General features: G+C 36.9%; 1 protein-coding gene across 1 annotated transcript in view; it reads left to right on the top strand.

Moving 5' to 3' along the window:
• The window catches only part of INTU (inturned planar cell polarity protein), a 171360-nt gene that overhangs the window by 81649 nt on the left and 67996 nt on the right, over positions 1–21715 (top strand). The window lies entirely within an intron of this gene.

Here is a 21715-nt window from a genome sequence, read left to right as displayed (position 1 = left end):
TTTCCTTGCCCAGTATCCTTTCACTTTCTTTTAGGGCACCACCCTTCTCCTAGTGCATTGAACTGGTATTGCATGGAGGGTATTTTACCTACTCAAGACCGAGGGGTGAGCACACAGTGCAACCTTGGGCAGACTTTGAGGAATATGAATCTTGCGCAGAGTGAAGAAAGGTTGAAAAGTTGTTCCCTAGATCCCCAGAGCTGCCTGTTCCTGCACATCCCAAGGCATAGTATTCAACTTTTCCTTGGAATCTGTGTGGGATACTAGTTATTTTAGTATTTTCTTTCTTTGCTTAAGGTAACCAGAAAAGGGTGCCGAACTGAACTACTTTATAACAGCAATGTTACACTTACCACATTTGCAGTTGCATAAAACATGAAGAACAAAGTTAAATTATGTTGTGTTTTAATTATAAATGAATAATTTGTGGACAATATTTCTATAATAGAATACCACTGTCAGCTTTAGAGTAGAATTTGCAGAGATAAGTTATATCATTAATGTACTTTCATAAAAACCTCCAAAAGAGCACAATTTTTAAAAGTACTAGAGCAAAAATATTTTTTACTGCTCTCATTTACAGATAAATAAAAATGTTTTCTTACATGCTTTACTTTCATTGTCAAGTAGGTATAAATAGGTCTTCCTTCCACCAAGACCACCCAGAATTTTACTTCTCTATTCATCCAAATCTTTCATTCAGTTTAAATTTACACTCACTTTTGTTTCCGTTTTTAATCTTTCAAAGGGTAGTTAAATGATAAAATCTTTTTCTTTATTATTAAATAATTTACATATGTTATGTGAAAGATACAAAGTAAGATAAGGCCAACTTTGTTTATGTAAAAGTTTTATTTAAGAAATGTCTTAGCATGAACTATGAAATCCATTGCTCCTGTAAAAGGTCAGAGCACCCATTTGCCTTCTTTAACAGGTAATTTCATTTGAAATACAATTAAACAATGACAATATAACCTTAATATGCTATATACTTTAGTTAATAGTAAGTTTTTATGTGGATTATTTCATTTAATCCTAATGATTGTGTGAAAGAGTCAAAGATTTGTACTCACATCCTAACAGATAAGGAAGCTGAGGCTAAAAGAGGGTAAGTGGCTTACCCAAGGTCTTGAAGGTAACGAAGCCAACTCAAATGCAGATATTCTGTCTTCCAGGCTATGGTTCTTTCCACTATACCACACTATAAAGTAGTGTGAAGTTTTATTTTCCTGGAGTTGTATTACCTCTTAGTGTAAGTATCACTGAGATAGAAGTAAACCAAGAACATGGCTGTGGCACAAGACCCCTGGGCAGTTTCCAGGACTTGTAAGTTACTGCTGCTTACTACCTTGCTATCAGGAACTGCAAAGTGTCTTTTGCTCCACTGCATTGATTACTCTCTAGAATAGTCCAATAATGTACGTCCCATTTCAATGATAAAGCCAAACAAATCTGAATCTACATTTGAATCATCACCAGTACTTAATATTGAAATGTAATACTAAAGTAAATTTATTGTGTGTGTACAAAGATGACACTAAAGCCCCTCCTTCCATACATTAAAAAAAAATCTATGGAGATATTTTTCTAGAAGAGGCATTGGATTTGCCTTGATTCATCATCATCTTGCCCAAATGCCCCTTTGACTGGTACAAACATAAGATGGTTAACTAACTTAGGAGTCCAACCTCTGGCCATGAAGCATCAAAGAGCCAAGTGGCCTCACAGGACACATGACCTTTTTCACACATGCACTATTTAGCCAAGCCAGGAGAGACCCAGGCGTGAGTTTAGGATGTCAAAATCTAATTTAATAAGTAAGAACCAGATATTAGAAAAGAAGACTGATGTCTCCTCTTTTGCATTTTCCATGAAACTTCCTGAACGTATACTGTGTTAGTCTGGAATCTCTAAGAAGTAGAATCTCTACCAAGACAGAATTAAAAATGCAAAGATTCTATTAGAAAGAAATGCCTGTGTAAAAAGAAATAGGGAGATGTTGGGAAAGATTGGGGCAGCCGACAGACTGATCCAAGTCTAATCTGCAAGAATGAGAGGCTGAGAGACAAAATGAATGAAACCATCTAAGACTGTTATGTGATCTACGGAAGGATTGGCAGAACCGTGGTGAAGGCTTGGAGTCAAACTGGACCAACAAAGGAGTCCCACTGTCTCCCAGGACTGGGTCGTACTCAGTACATCAGTCACTGGTGGGAGCTGCCAATGGAAGGAGTGGCCTGGGGACAAACGAAGGGGTGGACAAATTTCAAAGCACAGTAGCTGTGGCCTCCAGTCTCTGTGGAGCATTCTTACTGCTCCACAGCATAGTATGAAGGAAAGGTGTAGTAGAGAAACTTTTCTAAAACCCTTTAAAACATTAAAGAGGTTTGTTTTATCAGAAATGCATTAGTTATTTCATTGAAGAACCAATTCCACGTAATTTGGGCACAGTATCAATAGCATTACTATAAACACAAGAGAATACTGAGAAGAGCATTCTGAATTACACTTTTTAGAAAATGAATAATTCTAAGTCATCAAATAAAAATTATTCAGTAGTTTTGTTCAACACCAGGTGGAGCTCTTTTGCTTTTTAAAACAGGGAAAGAGAATTTTTTTTTCTTAATTTAACACAGGTTTAGGCTGATTATTTCATAACTCTTTTAAGTCATTTTTTGAAATCATTTGAGTGCTTTCACACCATATTTGTCACCATTGTAAACCTGATATTTTTTTCAAATACAACAAACTAGATCAAACTGTGATGTTAACAAAATAAAAACACCAAGACTAAAAATATTGTTACATCTCTAAAATAAAGTGGTAAATAGTACCACTGTACATGTCTACATTCTTCCAAAGGAAAAAGCTAAGACCCTAATTTAAATCTCATAGACATTTTTTCCTTCTTTAAAAAAATTTTTTTAATTGAAGTACAGTCAGTTACAATGTGTCAATTTCTGGTGCAAAGCACAATGTCCTAATCATGCATATACATACATGTATCTGTTTTCAAATACTTTTTCATTAAAGGCTATTTCAAGATATTGAACATAGTTCCCTGTGCTTGTTTTTTTTTAATCAATTTTTATATATAGTGGCTAACATTTGCAAATATCAAACTTCCAAATTTATCCCTTCCCACTCCCTTTCCCTGGTAACCATAAGGCTGTTATGTCTGCAAGTCTTGTTTCTGTTTTGTAGATGAGTTCATAGTATCCTTTTTTTCTTTTTTCTTTTTTTTTTTTAGATTCCACATATGAGTGATATCATATGGTACTTTTCTTTCTCTTTCTGGCTTACTTCACTTAGAATGACAATCTCTAGGTCCAACCATGTTGCTGTAAATGGCATTATTTTATTCTTTTTTATGGCTGAGTAGTATTCCATTGTGTACATATACCACAGCTTCTTTATCCAGTCATCTGTTGATGGACATTTAGGTTGCTTCCATATCTTGGCTATTGTATATAGCGCTGCTATGAACTTTGGGGTGCATGTATCTTTTTGAATTAGAGTTCACTCTGGACATATGCCCAGGAGTGAGATTGCTGGATGGTAAATCTATTTTTAGTTTTTTGAGGAATCTGTATACTATTTTCCGTAATGACTGCACCAAACTACATTTCCACCAGCAGTGTAGGAGGGTCCCATTTTCTCCACACCCTCTCTAGCAGTTATTGTTTGTGGACTTTTAAATGATGGCCATTCTGACTAGTGTAAGGTGATATCTCATTGTAGTTTTGATTTGCATTTCTCTGGTAAGTAGTGATATTGAGCATTTTTTCATGTGCTTATTAGCCATTTGTATGTCTTCATTGGAGAATTGCTTGTTTAAGTCTTCTGCCCATTTTTGGATTGGGTTGTTTGTTATTTTGTTATTAAGTTGTATGAGCTGTTTATATATTCTGGAAATTAAAGCTTTGTCAGTCGCATCATTTGCAAATATTTTCTCCTATTCCGTAGGTTGTCGTTTTGTTTTGCTTATAGTTTCCTTTGCTGTGCAAAAGCTTATAAGTTTAATTAGGTCCCATTTGTTTATTTTTATCTCTTATTTCTATTGCCTGGGTAGACTGTTTTAGAACATTGCTAAGATTTATGTCAGAGAATGTTTTGCCTATGTTTTCTTCTAGGAGATTTCTTGTGTCTTGTCTTATATTTAAATCTTTAAACCAGAGTCAGTTATTAAACAAATCAACAACTACACAAAATGCTCTCCCAAGTCTCTAATTTGCTCTATAATCATTCTCTTTTAATCCAAAATACCTTCTCTATAGGAAAGATATTGTTTTGAAACAGGTCTTGGTTATCAAGATAAAGTATAATGCTTTTAACAACTTTTTTATGCCAATTTTCAAAAGAAGCTAAAGGATTAAATTAACAATATTTATAATGTAGACATACTTTTTCACAAGCAAACTGTGGCAGTAGGAGGCATTATATATTCTGTGCCTCTGCTTCAGAGTTCTTTCATTCTCATTGCAAAGAAACAGATACAGATACAAATAAATGAATTGTTGTAATCAAAAAACACTCTTAAAAAATAGGGTTGACATACCATTAGAGGAATATATTTAATGAAATGGTTTGTATACCTTTCTGTTCTTTCATTCATTCAAGAAATACTTACAGAGAGCTCTGTTTTTTGCTGAAGAGATAGGAATAGTTAAGGAAAACACTGCTTACCACTCCTGGAGCTTGAGAATTCAGAAAGCATACAATGAAACAGAAGATTATAATTTAGGAAATACAGAGGACCGTGGGAGCATACAGCAAGGAAACCTAATGGCTCACCTAATCTAGGAGATAGAGATGATCCTCCCAAAGAATTAATTTGTAAGCTGAGTCTCTGCAATAGGAGACAATGAGGCATAAAACAGAAATTATGGTGTTTAAGGTGAAGAAAAAGTTTTTAAAAAGAACTGCGTTGAGATAGAGTAGGTCAAATTCTAGAAAGTAAAAATATTTCAACATAGCTAAAACATAGGGTTCTAGACGAAGGGAGAAAACTGAGATCAGGAGAGATTTTTAACAACCAGAAAGTAGATCTTTAGACTGAATTAAGAAATTTGAGTGTTATCGAAGAACAATGCGAAGTAGAAATCAACGTTCTGAGTTAAAAATTTAAAGGATGTGATAACCAGTCTAAGAAATGTTTGGCGTTTAAAGCAGAAATATGTTGGATGAGTCATTAATATCCCCACCAAAATAAACCACTTAGACATGATAATTTCAGCTTTTCTCATCCATTAGAATAACAATAACACAGGCTCAATTCATATAATTACCGTTGACTTCAATGACTTTGAAAAGTTATACTGCCTTTTAGATTCTCTCTTTTTCTTCTTGGTATAATTATGTTTATACCCAAGACACCCTAATTAAATTCGCTGTTAAAGTGACATTTCAATGTTACAGTTTCAGAAAAAGACAGTCATCAATTTACTCAATATATTTCTGGGCAGGAAATTTCAAATAGGGCAAATTTGAATTGAGCTCCAAGATTAGATGATTCAAGATGCTTGGCTGAGCAGACCTATCTATGCCAAGAGATCTACGCTCAGCTGTTTATGGTGCGCATGGGCTATCTCCATGTATTTCAGAGCACTGTGATGTTTACCTTTTATTTTGCCCTAAACATATATTTATGTGCTAGAACCTTCTTCTTAAGTGCAAAATAATCATGAGCCTCCTTAACGTTAAAAACGGAAAAAGATCATAGGGAAAGAGGAATGAACCTTGCAAAGAGTGACCCCTTTGCACCTCCTCCACCACCCGCTACCAAATCATCTCTTTCTCCTTTGAATATAAGAAACCCTCATTATGTTACATTTCACGTACAATCTAAATTTACTTACTTTCAGATTGTTGTTTATTATCATTTATATCATTCAATAGATCTATCTTTTTCTATCTGTGAAAAGTGTTTGGTTATCTTGGGTTGAAACAGAACACATTGTCATGTACCCAGTAAAATTCACAGAAATATTTTTGAATTTATGGCATGTTTTTAATTTGATAGTATGGTTTTCAGTAATAAAGTAATGTCACCAATCAAGGAATAGGTGTTCGTCAAATGACAGAGTTGAAACCAAACATTTGAGACATGTCAACAAATACAAATAGGCCTCCACAAAATAAGAAATTGTAACAGGGAAATAACCATTAAAACAGGATTTTTTTAAGTCATAAGAGATTACTTTGTAAATAAAGAACTGCATAATTTCCCAGGAAAATGCAATTTACCAAATTGATCCCAGTAAAGATAGTAAGCTTAAAACAATGTATAGAAAAAAACAGTAAAAGTTGTTAAGGAACTACTCCACATGACAGCACCAAGTGCAGATGGTTTCACAGGCAAATTTTACCATATATATTGTTCTAGTGCACAAGAAAAAGAAGCAAATATCCCAAATTCTTTTTACAAAGCAAGTATAACATTGATATCTATACACGATAAACATGGGGGAAAAAAACTACAGACCAATCTTACTTATGAATTTTAATGCAAAAATCCTAAATAAAATATGAGCACAGAATCCAGAATCACAGTAAGAAAATAATACACTGTGGTAAAATTAGATTTCCTCTAGTATTGTAAGAATAATTCAATATTAGGAAATGCATTATTGTAATTTACTATAGTAATGTAACTAAGGACAAAACTTGTAATTATCTCTATTAATGCTGAAAAAATCTTTGACAAAAATTTACACCCATTCCTGATATGGGCTATTATAGGCTGAGTTGTGTCCCCTCAAAATTCATATGTTGAAGCCCTAACCCTCAGGAGTGTATTTGGAAGTGGGGCTTTTAAAGAGATAATTAAATTAAAATGGATCATTAGGGTGGGCCCTAATCTACTATATCTTTATAAAAGGAGAATATTCTTTCATTTTGTTTATTTATTTATTTGTTTGGTTGGTTGGTTTTTTTAACCATTTTTTAAATTTAAGTATAGTCAGTTTACAGTGTTGTGTCAATTTCTGGTGTGCAGCATAATGTTTCAGTCATACATAACACACACACACACACATATATATACTCCTCTTCATATTCTTTTCCATTATAGGTTACTATAAGATATTGACTATAGTTGCCTGTGCTCTACAGTATAAACTTGTTGTTTATCTGTTTTATATATAGTAGTTGGTATCTGTAAAGAGAGGAGAGTGTTCTTATATGAAAGAGGAGATGAGGACACAGACACATAGAAAGGATAACGACCTTGTGAGGACACAGGGAGAAGGCGGCCTTCTACAAGCCAAGGAGGAAGGCCTCAAAAGATGCCACACCTGCCAATATCTTGCTCTCAGACTTCTAGTGTGAGAAAATTAATTTCTGTTGTTTAAGCCATCCAGTCTGTGGTATTTTGTTATGAGAGCCCTAACAAACTAATATACCCCACCCCACCCCCCACAGATAAATATAGTATGGTTTTGCACAACTCAGTCTTAAAACCAGCACCTATTGAGCAAAGCAACATTTAAAGGCATTCCCACACAGACTAGCAACAGAACAAGGATGCCCACAATCTCCACTACCATTTAACATTGTATTGCAATAAAAATTAGACAATAGAAAACAAGCAGACATACTACTCAGAAAAAAAAAGAAGAAAGACAATTTATATATGCAGATAATATGATAGTATACCTACTAGTTCAGGAGAATCACTAATAAAGCTAATCTAAACAAGAAAGGTATTCAATAATATAGCAGGATATAAAGTTAACATAGAAAAGTCAATAGCCTTTATATAATCAAACAGTAGCCAATTAAAATAGCATCCTTCCTTTGTTCCAGGTCTTGTGGGAATCACTCTGGTATTTCTCTTTAAGTAAGATGGTGGCTTTAAGACTGAAATGTGTAAAATCATATCTATTTATTTTAGAGGTAGGAAGACCAGGAATGAGGGTAAATTTTTGCTGAAGCCTTTTCAAGCCTTAATGCAATGGGAAACTCCAATTATAAAAGCAATTAAAAATATATATATATATATATAAAATATCTAGGAATAAACTTATATAAGGAGAACTTTTAAACACTCCTAAAGAACATAAAAAATAGACCTGAACTAATAGAAAGACCTATCCTTCTACTGGATAAGATAAATAAGATGATTCAACATAATAAACATACTGGTTCTCCCCAAGTCAATATATAAATGTAGTGTGAGCCCAATAAAAATACCCAAAGTTTTCTTTCACTTTTTAGCACTAGGATATTTGATACTAAAGCTCATATGGAAAATAAACATGCAAGAATAGCTAGGAAACCCTGAAAACTAAGGAAAGAATGGCCCTACCAGAAATTGAAATATGGTAGAAACTCTAGAATGAAAAGAAAATGGTGCTAGTGACAGCAAGACCAGTGGAACAGAACAGAAATTCCAGAAATAGACCCAAGTACACATGGTAATTACTATGTTACTCTAACAAAGGTGGCATTTCAAAACACTAGATGAGAAACACTAGACACGTCAAACACTAGATGGAAAGGATAAGATTTTTAATAAATGGTGTCCTGGATAATCATTTTTGGAAGAAGATAAAATTAGATCCACACTCCTCACCATACACCAGAGTAAAAGTCCAAATGGATGAAGGACCAATCAAATGTACAAAGATAGAAACCATACAAGTATTAGGAAAATATAGGTAAATTCCTTTATAATCTAAGCATGGGGAAAGCTTTCTCAAAATGACTTGAAATCCAGTTGCAAGGAATGAAATTGTTAAAAAAAATTGCATAAAGAGAAAAATCTTTTGTATGAATAAAAAACACCATTAGCACAAAGGATAAATGATAAACTAGAAAATATTTGAACAGATATCACATGAAAAGGGCTATTCTAACATGTAAAAAAGTCATAAAAACTAAGGGGAAAAAAGTCCCCATCATGGGGACCATGGCCATAATGGAGTAGCAAAGACTAATCTCTTATCTTACACAACTGAAAAACCACACAAAACACATAAAAGAATGGTTTCCAGACACTGGATCACAGGCAGCATGGCATGATCTCTGAGAGAAGCAAAACAAGTGAATTCATGCCTTTGATGGCCTCAGCTTACTGCCCGGAGAGAGTTTCCAGGCCACAGCAAAGGGAGGAAGAACACAAATAAAGCCAGGCTGTCTCCATTGGGTTGAGGAGACCAAGTTAGAGTTTGGGGAGGCTATGGTGAGGCAGAGTACCAGAGAGGAGAAATATGCTTGGAGAGGAAAGGGCTGTGAGCTAGAGAACTCCAGAGATTCCTCTTGAGTCTTCAACTAAGCAGTGGTAACAACATTCATGTGAAGAAGCCTTCTGAGGCCAGAGAAAGAACCACTGGAAAGGAGTAGATGGAGCAAACCTCGGAGTTTACACAGCACTGGGAATAGTTTATTTCCTTCCAGCCAAAGTGGAGAAACTTCAAAATAAATGGAAAATCTGGTAGAATACGAATCTGTAATGACGGAAAGGAGATCGGTGCTTGCCTAGGGGTGGGAGTGAGGGAGGAAAAAGAGATGGATTACAGAAGATGCAAGGAAGCCTTGAGGGTAGCAGTATGTCATTATATATGTTAAAGCCCAAAGACTGTGTATTTTAAATGTGCGCAGTTTATCATATGTTGATTATACCTCAATATAAAACTGTAAGGGAAAAAACTTTTTTCAAAAATTAAGAGGGAGAGGGGAGGGCATAGTTCAGTGCCTAGCATGTACGAGGTTCTGGGTTCAATCTCCAGTAGCTTCATTAAAAGAAGTAAATAAATAAAACTAATTACCTCCCCCAAAATAAAATTTTAAAAAAAATTAATAGGGAGTTAAAAGAGACTAATAGAAATTAATAGAAAAAATGGGAAGACAGGAGCAGACAGTTTTAAAAAAAGATAAATAGTCTTTAAACACATGAAAAGATGAATAATTTCGTTTATAATAAGAGAAATGCAAAATATTGATGCCACATTTTACCTCTTATATTGACAAAAACTCAGGAGCTTTTCATTACACACTTGAAGCTACAGAGAAACAAGCATTCTCAAACATTCCTGGCAGTTGGTAGGACAAACTGGTATAATCCACTCAGTGGAGACTGGCAATATCTGTACATGCATTTACTCTTTGTTCCACCATTCTCACTTCCAGGAATTTACCCTGAAGATATACCTAGAAACAAAAGTTTATACAATGTGACGTTACTAGTAGTAGCAAAATATGAAGAACAGTCTAAATGACCATCCATAGAAGCCTTGTTAAATAAATTATTGAACATCCACACAACTGAGTATTATGTAGCTCCAAAGTTCAATTTTAATAAAACAAATGAACCTAACTGTATACAGAACTGATTCTATAATCACAGAAAAAGAGAATTAATTAAAGTATCTTTAAAGTACTGTAATCTGACATACTCTAAGGGAAAAACAACTGCAAACAAATATTGAACTTCAATTACAAGACTTGGCTTTGATAGTGAACTTAGCATAATAATTCTATATTTAGTTAAAATTTATATGAATTATAGGCGCAAGCAAAAGAATGAATATATTGCTATTTCGGAAGAAGAGAGATGTAACATGGAGAAGGGGAAGAAGAGGAAGAACTCTGGGGCATTGTTTTGGAATAGGAGATATTAGTATATCAACCCATGTTTTTTAAGAAATATATTTTCTAGTTCTCTCTATTGGAAGGGCATAGAAGCAATGACACACTAGTATCGGTGAACACACCTACTTCCCAGTGTCAAAAACTGTACAGGGTCTGAGATTTTATCTGGCTTGCAGTCTAACAACCTAGCCTGCCAGTTTCATGAATGCTAGCAGAACACAAGGAACTCCCGAATCAGCAACAAAGAAGTTTATTACTCACAGAAATATCAGTGACCAGAGTGTCATTGTTCATGCCAGCTCCTCAACCCAGTAATCAAGGGCAACATTAAAAGGGCCAGGTGATGTCTGGATGTGCCATGGGTTCTGTTACAGAAGGACCCTGAACTTAGGGAGTCTAAATCTTGCAGAGTGGGAAAGCTGACATTTGCCCAGAGGGAGACATTATTACACCAGATGGTAAACAAACCTGTCCTTGGGTCCAGAGGGAGACATTATCTCTATCTTCTAAAGCTGTTCACTATACAAACATCCTTGAAAAGACAGTCCAGAACAAAGGGCAGTTACTGGGTCACTCACAATGTACAGAAGCATGAGAGAATCAGCACCTAGATCTAAGTGTCTAAATACCATTCCCCACTTAAAAAAAAATCTCCTTTGATAAATGGCTGATTATAAATTTGGAGCAGGGAAAGTACACATGAGTCTGGAATATCTTACTGTCTCAGAAAACAAGGGAATCCTTAAAAATTGATGAAGACATTCAGAAGAGCCAGAACAATTTTAGCATCAAAAAAAGAATAATTATGGAATGGACTATAACACATTAAGTATAAAAAGAATCCACAAGACCACAGTAATCCTTTAAAAAGGTGGTAGAGGGGCCTCGTCTTTACAAAAGAATGCCAGCTAATAAGTGAAGAAGCAGTGCAAGAATGAGAAAATAAATATGGATCATCTATGAATACCAAAACTCTTGGTTAAAAAGTTGTTGAGTAATGCAACCTTTACATCAATCCAAAAATTGTTTATTGATTATAAGTGGAAAGAGTTACTTTCACAGTGGAGAAAGCTGACAAACTCCACCTTAACCAAGTGGTTAAGCTATACGTCATCAATGATCAGGCAAACTGACATTATGTCGTGCACTGAAAGCAACGGCATATATGTAGCATTTGTGTCACAATGTTCAATCTGAATTCAGTCATGAGGAAACTGAGATAAATCCAAATGTAGACCATTCTACAAAACAACTGACTTGAACTCTCCATAAATGTCAAGTCAAGCCCTTCAGCTGCCCCCAAAAAAGACTGGTAGTATGTTCAAGATAAAAAATTAAAGAGACATGACAGCTAAATGCAACAAATAATTGTTGGTTGGCTCTTGTTTTTTTCCTTAGAAAGCTATTAAGATATTATTGAACAATTTGAAAATTTGAAAATATGGGCCATTTACTAGGTAATACTGATGTATCAGTAAGATTAAGGATAATGGTATTGTGGTTGTATTTTTAAATGTCCTAAAATATTAAGACTAAAGCAACATGCATCTGCAAATTATTTTCAAATGACTTGGAAAAACAGAGTATGAATGTAGAAAAATGCTAACTGATTAATTTTAAGTGAAGGGCATATAAGTGTTCATTGTACTGGTCTTCCAACTTCTCTGTAGGTTTGAGATTTTTCAGAATTAAAAAAAATCAAGAAATAATACATCACATTCCCTGGCCATTCTTTACAAACTGTAATCCTTATGGACTTTCAACCCACCATGTTTACTATCATATAAAGTGCTTCTTTGGAAACATTTGTTGGTTTCCTTATAATCTGAATATAAAGTATCATCAAAAACTGTGCTTGGAATGCTGCTATGAGAGCACCATGTCTTTGACCTAATGTTGATAGTAGCTGTATTTTGTATCCAATATCAACATTTTGTTTAAAATCTTGAATTTCTAGACTATACACATTGAGATTATATCTTAATTGACTCAGGTCCCTCTCCTGGCTCTATGTGTAACTGATACTCATAGATAAATCTAATTTGGATCAATTTCCCATGTATTTTCCACCACTAAAATTAAATATGCTTTGTTTTTATCTATTCATATAATTATCAAGATCTTCTTATAGTTTATCCCAAAGTAATTAGAATTCCCCCAAATAGTTTAGCAACAAGTGATAGCTTCAAATATAAAGATGTCATTGTCCATGCCTGCTTTCCATTATTTGTAAGTTGCTAAACTTGTCTAGCCGTAGCTTTGGTCTTGGAGGCCCATACTGTTCACAATTATCTTCCCAGAGACTTTTTGTTTTATGTTTCTATTCTTTCTATACTATTCTTTACACCTTTTAAATAGTCTGTCCCTCTCATCACTTTGTCCCATTGTAACAATGGGAAATTTCATGAAAGGCTTTTTGAATGATAAAACAGATTATGTACCATTTCTGTATGCCCTCATTCATATATATCCCCCCAAATAAATATGAGCCAGATGTAATAACCTTAAATAAGTTGTGCTGTCTTCCCCTCATGGAAAACATCTGCTTAAGCGTTCTAAATTCCATGTGGTCCACTGAGATCAGAAGACTGGCACTCTGTGCAGCCATTGCCTTATTTCCTCTTAGGTTTTATCTCATTTCCTTAATTCTCATTTATGTGGCTACATCATCATTATTTTTTATGTTTGTTTTTTTTACCACTTCTCTATGTCATTATTTATATTTAAACCATGAGAGACTAAAAGATACTGAACAAAAGCATAGGGATTTTGTAGCACTTCTGTCTATTCTGCACATTCTTATGGTTCACCTCACTTTCATCTGTGTGATGTCCTGAAAGGTTCAATGAAGGGTGGTGCAGTCCATGATGAAACAGCAGCACTACTAGCAGCTCACACAATCACACAGAACCCAAGAGTGTTTATAACATGTTCCTGTATTCTATGACTGAGTTGTATCTTCCACCTCAAAAAGTTAGGGTTGTTACCAGTGGTCTCTATGCCACTTAATTAATCCAAGCTCCCGAAGAAGGGAGCCAAGTAAACAAGTTGGTGGAAAATAGAACCCTTCCCACCTATTTGGTCTAAGGATTTACATACATAAAGGACTTGGATCCAGGCAAATAAAACTTCATCCACCTATCTACCTATCTCTCTTTCTTTGTCTCTTTCTTTCTTTCTCTTTCTTTCTTTCTTTCTTTCTTTCTTTCTTTCTTTCTTTCTTTCTTTCTTTCTTTCTTTCTTTCTTTCTTTCTCTTTCTTTCTTTCTCTCTCTCTTTCTTTCTTTCTCTTTCTTTCTTTCTTTCTTTCTTTCTTTCTTTCTTTCTTTCTTTCTTTCTTTCTTTCTTTCTTCCTTCCTTCCTTCCTTCCTTCCTTCCTTCCTTCCTTCCTTCCTTCCTTCCTTCCTTTCTTTCTTCCTATCTATCTATCCATCCATCCATCCATCACTTCACACATTTATTAAATGTAGGATGAAAAAGCCTGAGTGTAGGTTAAGTGACCTGGGAAATGACAAGAGTGTATCAATAGGACATCAGATCATTGGGGTATAGATGCTCCTGTTAAGTGCCAGTGGGACAGAAGTGGGAACATTCTGAGACAGGGCAGAGCCAGGTGGGTCAGAGCTGACAGCCAATTCCTAATAAAGTGACCAGGATCCCTAGTTTTACGGTAAGTTGAAGATCAAACAAGATGTCCCCACTGGTTAGGACAACAGAACAGGAACCAAGTGATAGAGGGCTTTAAAAGCATTTTTTAATGATAACACAATAGTACGCATTTAAGAGTACTCATTAAATTGTTGTTATGATAAATGATATGCATGATAAAAAGTCAGGAATGCTAAATTGTTATAACCTTGCCATTGCACCCCCTCAGTGTCTGGAAGAGCATACAAACAGGTATAGATCATTAGTAGAAAAGAACACAATCTTATCAGAATTCAATCATGAGTATACTTAGAATCCAGCCAGTATGAAACATTTATTTACTATCTACATTACATAGGCTAGTGTAGACTCAGAAGTCCTATTTCTCTTCCTTAATCTTCTCAGCCTTCCCTCCCACCTTGCATTTATTCCAACCTGCCCCTGCTAGGGATTCCATCGTTCTGGTGTCTTATGGACAAGGCCGTTTAAGGTCTATTTTTGGCTCCATTTTCTAGGACAATGATGGATCCTCAAATTCTTCCTAAAGGAGCAGCTTACTCAACAAACAAAGCTCTCCAGATTGTTGATAGTAACTTCGGTCTATCTTTATGATAAACATCCCCTCCTAAATGATGAGAAACTGAAAGAAAACTGAAGAAAGCTTATCTGTCTAGGTGGAGAGTAAAGACTAGATCAAGATACTTCTATAATTTTTAAAATCTAGACAGCCTATATATGTATTGTCCTGGGAGGTAGAAGGACAAAATTATGTCTGATGTGTTAAGGGCAGACAATTATTAAGACTCCACTCATGCTTTCACCCATGTTGTCTTTTTCCTAAGGCAGAGTCCACAAATGGTCACCACTTTAGATCTGCAAGGGCAGAGCAATGCTGGCATGAACAACTGAAGCAACTGGAAATGTTAGAGAAGGAAAAGGTTTTTGGAAATTCTCCAAACACTCGCATTCCACTTCATTTCTCTGTTCAGTACTGGATTCCACTGTGCAATATCCTTGGCAGGAATCCTGAAACCTCTTTTGATAAATTCCTCCTATGACGGACAGTGTTGTCACACTAGTAAGTCTTCTTTTATATTGTGTTAAGTGCTGTGATCCACCACTCCAATCCCTCTTCTCTCTGCACCCTCCCTGTCCCTTTTAGGAGGGAGGCATCCCTTCCCAATCCTGCTAGGAATATTGACAGTGGAGGCTTTCAGTTGAGTCCAGAAACTGTCCTCGGCTAAAGAGAGTCACTTTGCCACACCTCTTTTCTAGGTTGAACTGATAAGAGGATACAAAGGCCTGTCCCTCTTGCCTCAACTCAGGACAACTCTGCAGATCATCCCATGTCAAGCCCATGGGATTGGAAGAGGCCTTTGCTGAGACTGCATTACATTTCAGCTTTTTACTCTGCCCAACCCTGCTTCCTTCACTCTCCCCACACTTGTTGATCCCAACAGCACTTCCTGATAGACTTCCTACATAGAAATTTCCATCTCAGACTCAGTTTCCCAAGGCACCCAACATGCAATATAAAGTATAAATCTTCCTTCATATAAAAAAGTCTACTTGTCCTAATTCTAACCTCAGAAACTGTACTGGATAAAACAATCTCTGTTCCACATGATGGCCTTTTAGACATTTGAAGGCAGTTATTATGTGCCTGGGGGTGAAAGTGCCAATCTTGATAGAGTTTGTGAGAAGGGAGAGGCACCAGACAATGTAATATGGCTTTACGGCCAGAAGAGTGTGGTATCTTGGAAACCATGCCTGCATTAGAGCTGCCAAGAGATACTCCCACCCACAGGACCAACTGGTTCCATAAACAGTTTCCCATAACCAACCTTGAAAACACTCTGTGTTAGTTTTCTATTATGCAAACAGTCCTGTATGGAAAATTCCCACAAACTTAGTGGCCTTAAATAACCCCCACTTATTAGCTCGGCCATACTATAGGTCACAAGTCCAGGAGGGCTCGACTAGATTCTCTGCTTAGGATCTCACAAGGTAAAAATCCGTGTTTCAGCTGGGCTGATATATTACCTGAAGGGTCTGTGAACAACCTCTCCTGAGCTTGTTCAGGTTGTTGGCAAAATTTAGTTTTTTACAGTTGTAGGACTGAGTTATCCATTTCCTTGCAGGCTGTCAGTTATGGACCACTTTCTGGTTTTAGAGGCTCTTCTCCCACAGCCCTCTCCATCTCCAAATCAGTGATGTCCTCAACAGTTCTTCTCATGCACATCTCTCTAACTTCCTCCTCTGCTATCAGCCAGAGAAAGGTTTTTGCTTTCAAGGGCAAACAAGTAGCTATAGATATATCTCACTTTAAGAAAATATGACACATGTAAAATCCAGAATTATGAAAACATAATTGAATAGTGATCTATAATACTATGGACTTTTCACAAAATTTAAAGTCAGAAGGAAACGTTATCTAATCCTTTCAAACAAAAGATAAATGGTAAAAACTTAAAGTAGTAATTACCTGAAATAGTTACAAAATAACTTCTGTATATAAAAGACTTATAATGGGCTTTCTTTAAAAAGCAGGATACCCATGTATCCTTAAATGACACAAAAGGCTGCAAAACTATTTATGTATATCTGAGAATGGAAATCTAAAATAGATGATAATTGAAAAATTTTGTATGCAGAATGCCAACTTCAAATTATTCTTTTTACATACTTAAATTTGAATATATCTTGATTCTAAAAGTAATATGTACTTGTTATTTTACATTTTGAAAAAATACAGAAAAGCATAAAGGAGTAAAATTAAAATCACTCAATTTTACTTCCAGATGCAATCATTTTTAAGATTCGGTGAATATTCATCCAATCAATTTCCTAACTGAAAGCTGTTAAGCATTCTATTTAAATTTCCTTTTAATAAATACATGTTAGTTCACTGTATTAATGGACTTGAACCAACTTAAGCATTACATTAACTTTGGATATTTATACTTTTTAAATACTTGCTATGACAACATACTGTGATGAACATCATGATCTTAACTTTTTTATCATTTCCTTGGGGTTAATTTCTGAATCAAAAGAATTGAACATTTTCAGATTCTTGAAACTTTTGGACTCAAGGACACCAGGCAGAGTGTAGGGCAGAGATGAGATCCTCCTTATTCACCTGCTTCATCCACTTGGCTCCCAGACCACTGGCAGCCAGGGTTCAAGAAACTGAGTCAAGAGAAAAGTTATACAGATAATGTCATTAGAAAATCCTACAATGAATAGTCAAGTCCCATATAATAACCCTACATCTTAAAATTAATCCATTACTGTTTATAATATACCTGTAATATATAATCAGTAGTACCCTATAACTCAAACTACACTTTCCAGTCTCTTCTCTATTTATCCACCATTATAGTATCGTACAGAATACTTTTCACTGCCGTAAAAATCCTCTATGCTCTGCCTCTTCATTCCCTCCTCAAGCAATCACCAATCTTTTTACTGTCTCCATAGTGTTGCCTTTTCCAGAGTGCCATGTAGTTGGAATTACAAAATGTGTTGCCTTTTCAGATTGGCTTCTTTCACTTGTTTCCTCCATGTCTTTTCATGGACAGCTCATTTGTTTTTAGCACTAAATAATATTCCATTGTCTGGATTTATTTATCCATTCACCTACTGAAGGACATCTTGGTTGCTTCCCGGATTTGGCAATTATGAAAAAACCTTCTATAGACATCCTTGTGCAGGCTTTCGTGTGAACATAAGTTTCAACTCATTTGGTAAATACCACAGAACATGATTGCTGGATTTTATGGTAAAAGTCTGTTTAATTTTGTACAAAACTGCACAACTGTTTTCCAAAGTGGCTTTACCATTTTGTATTCCCACCAGTGATGAGTAAGCACTCCTGTTGCTCCACATCCTCAGCAGCATGGTGTTGCCAGTGTTTTGGATTTCAGCCATTCCAATAGGTGTGTAGTCTACGGCCATACCATCCTAAACCTGCCTGATTCCGTCTAACAGGTGTGTAGTGAAATCTCATTGTTGTGTTAATTGGCAATTCCCTAATGACATATGATATGGGCATCTTTTCATATCTTGTTTGCTATCTGAATATCTTCTTCAGTGAGGTGTTCAGGTCTCTTGCCCATTTTGAAAAATCAAGCTGTTCCTTTTCTTACTGTTGACTTTCAGGAGTTCTTTGTATATTTTTTTGGTTACCTTTTGCAAATATTTCCCCCGAGGCTGTGGCTTGTTTTCTTATTATCTTGACACCATCTTTGCAGAGGAGTTTTTTATTTTAGTGAAGTCCAGTTTATCAATTATTTCTCTCATACGTTGTGCTTTTTGGTGTCCTATTTAAAAGGTCATCATCCTTTAAAATGGTTAAAATGGTGAACTTTATGTTACACGAATTTTACCACAATAAAAAACTAAGACAAAAATAAAAGTCATCACCATACCCAAGGTCATCTAGATTTTCTCCTGTGTAATATAGTCTAGCTTCAAGTATATTTTTAAAGCAAATAGAGCCCCCAAAGAGAATAAAGGGTCCACACTTGGCAGGTCAGCCACCACTTTTTATTTATCGTTTTATCTCCAAAGACTGATATTCAGCTTGGCACACAGCAGATAATCAATAAGTATATGTTTACCTGGATAGGTGAATGTAAACGGCTTCTTTAGTCAGAATTTAAACTCCCACCGATAATGGGCACCCAGCTCACCTCTCTTACTCAGTTTTCGGCCTGCCCGGGAGCAGCTGGGGCTTCGGAGTCCCTTCAGTGCCTCCCCCAGGCCACAGATGTTCGTGGCCCGCCAAGCTGCATGCAGGTGGTGACTTCCTCTGCGGGGGGTGGTGCCCGGACACCAGCGTCCCTCGCCTGGGACAGCCTTGCTGTCCGGGAAGGAAGAGGGAAGAGCACTAGGTGGCGAAAGAGCGCAGCCCGGGCGGCCCGGCTGGAGGCGCTCGACGGCAAGCCCCGGGCGCCAGGGATCCTCCTGTCCTGGGTGCTCGGACAACTTAGAGAGGCGAGGGGCCCCAGACGTGGAAAAGGGGCACTCCGGACTTGGCCCGCCCCGGCAGGGTGGCGGCCGACAGACCGCCCACCTGCCCGGGTCCTCCGGCGCCAAGGTGGCCGCGCCGCCAGCCGCAGGGCTCCAAGATCCGCGCGGCTTAGCCGGAGGGTGAAGGAAAGAAAGAGCCGTGGCTGACACCGCCGCCCTTCAGTCCCAGGTTTTTGCGCGACGGAAACGGGCAGCCTTTTCCTCCAGCTCTCGGTTTCCCGGGGGCGACTCGAGCCGTGCTCGAAGCGGACGGCGCCGCGAGCGCCGGGGGTGAGACCTCGCGGTCTCCCGCGCCTGTTACCTATTGTACGCCTCTGCAGCGAGTCTCAAGTGGGCATGTTTCAGGTGGGCAGGTCCAGCATCCCCAAACCTGCCCCCCGGAACCTGGAGGATCTGGACTCTGTGCAGCGCGTCCTCTTACACAGGTCAGTGCTGGGCCGGGGGCTCAGGGTAAGACCGCCCTCCGTTCCCGAGGACGATGGCGAGGGGAGGGGCAACCTTTCTTTCCGGGGTTTTGAGGGACGAGTCTCTTTTGGGATTCGCCTTGGTGCGATGCTTGCCGCGGAAGGGGAGTTGGGACCTGCACTCCACCCTTTTCAGAATCGGATGCTCGGGATTTGCCGGGTCTCGCCGCTGGGAGTCGGACCCCGCGTGGGACCGGGTTACCCACCCCACTTAAGAAAACACCACTTTCTAAAGAAGCGAAAAACAATTAAGCAAAACTGTTCTCTAAACACGTTTAGACTCTCTCTAGGAAAAAGAGCTGAGAGTTTGTTTGGACTTCGGTTGTGATTGGAATTAGAAGCAGCCACTTTTTAACAAATCTAAATTCTCCCCCGCAAACACCCTCCCCACACGCACGCGTGAGCGTCCACATAACTACACAAAAGAAATTTGAGTTCCTCTAGGAAGGATGAGAATCCCAACTTTCTGTAAACTGCTAATGTATTAATTTCCTTTGTCCAACCTTATACTTTATCTAAAATAGACTAACAAATATTAACTCGCATGGTAACGGTGATAGGTTTGTGGAAGAGAAAGAAGTTAAGAACCCACATGGAGAACAAGTTCTCTTTCCATTTTAAGGTTAGGAGAGGATGGCTGAAGTGCCAGGCAGCTAATGCTGCTTTAACTCTAGGACAGCCTGGCTTTCCTAAGACATATTATGGGGAAACCTCTTTTAGAAATATATCAAAAGTATCTCTTCAATACGTTTGTGGTGAGAAAGAGTAAGTGGCTCTTAGTAAATATCTGTCAGGGGGAGGCTTATGTGAGTTCTCTCATCTGTAAACGTTTCAAGTGACCCTTTTAAGTCCTCGTACAAAACCATATGAGCTGTAGAAATCCTGTCCTGTTGGAAGTGTGAGTAAAAAAGAAAGACACTGTAAGAGGAAGAAATCGAGTCTCTTCGATTTAAAAGCTGTTTTCTGAAACCTGCAATTTTCCACAGTTGGTTTCCTTCCCCTCTCCCCTCAAGAGAGCCTCTGCCATATACAATAAAATATTAACAAATGAGCAGCTAAAAGGGGATTCTGCTAAATTCCCAGACAGCTCTCCCTGCATTTGATAGAATTACAGTCCAGGAGTAATCCCCCAAAGTATTAACTAGAAACTCATTCACAGCATGACTTTGATAAAGTCAGGAAGGGTTTTTGTTTTAAATGCTTAAAACCCTGGTGCAACAGAATTTCTTCATGTTTTAAATGTCAAGTGCCAAAAAATTCCAAACTGATTAACACTACAGGGTTTCAGATCCAAAGCATAAACCTGTCTAAATGAACCAGGGCAAAAGAATATATTTAAACTATAGCCATCAAGAAGGCTAAGGTGATTATTTCGGAAGTAAGTAGTGGAGTGTTTCTGGAATAAACCTGCTCAATATATGAAAAGCTACTTTATCTGAATTACAAATAACTGCTCCCACATGCTATAGGAACCAATGGAATCTGAAACTCAAGTGTCTTTGTCAGTATGATGGCTAACAATTCTCTGTTTTTAAGAAAATCTTTTTGCTTTTGCAATGCATTATTTTTATTAGTGGTTATTTACTATTTAATGTTTTCAAATACTTGTTTAAAATTTTGAGATATCTATAGAGGTTTCTCTTGCACTTAATGAAGATAGATTTTTCACACAAGTTCATATTTAATCAAATGTCTTTTACTTATGTATATAAAGATTTGTTCTGACATAATATAATAGAAATTAGAGAAATCAGATAGCCTTAAATTACACTCATCTACTCATCATAGTTCTCAGGCTGTAGACCAGTGCATGGCTTATTTTTTTAAATCAGTTTTACAAATTTTTTATGTTTTTCCTTTAAAACGTCCCTTATAAGATATCTACAAAATTTTGACAATTGCACTAAAGAGACCAGTAGCCTTGAGCCATAGAAAATGTATAAACAAGAGAAAATAGTCTGTTTTTATTTTTAC

The sequence above is a fragment of the Vicugna pacos genome, chromosome 2, assembly GCF_048564905.1.
Source record: "Vicugna pacos chromosome 2, VicPac4, whole genome shotgun sequence".
In the NCBI taxonomy this organism is placed as follows: Eukaryota; Metazoa; Chordata; class Mammalia; order Artiodactyla; family Camelidae; genus Vicugna; species Vicugna pacos.
The sequence above is the reverse complement of the archived record's forward strand: the minus strand, read 5'-3'. Positions and strand labels throughout refer to the sequence as shown.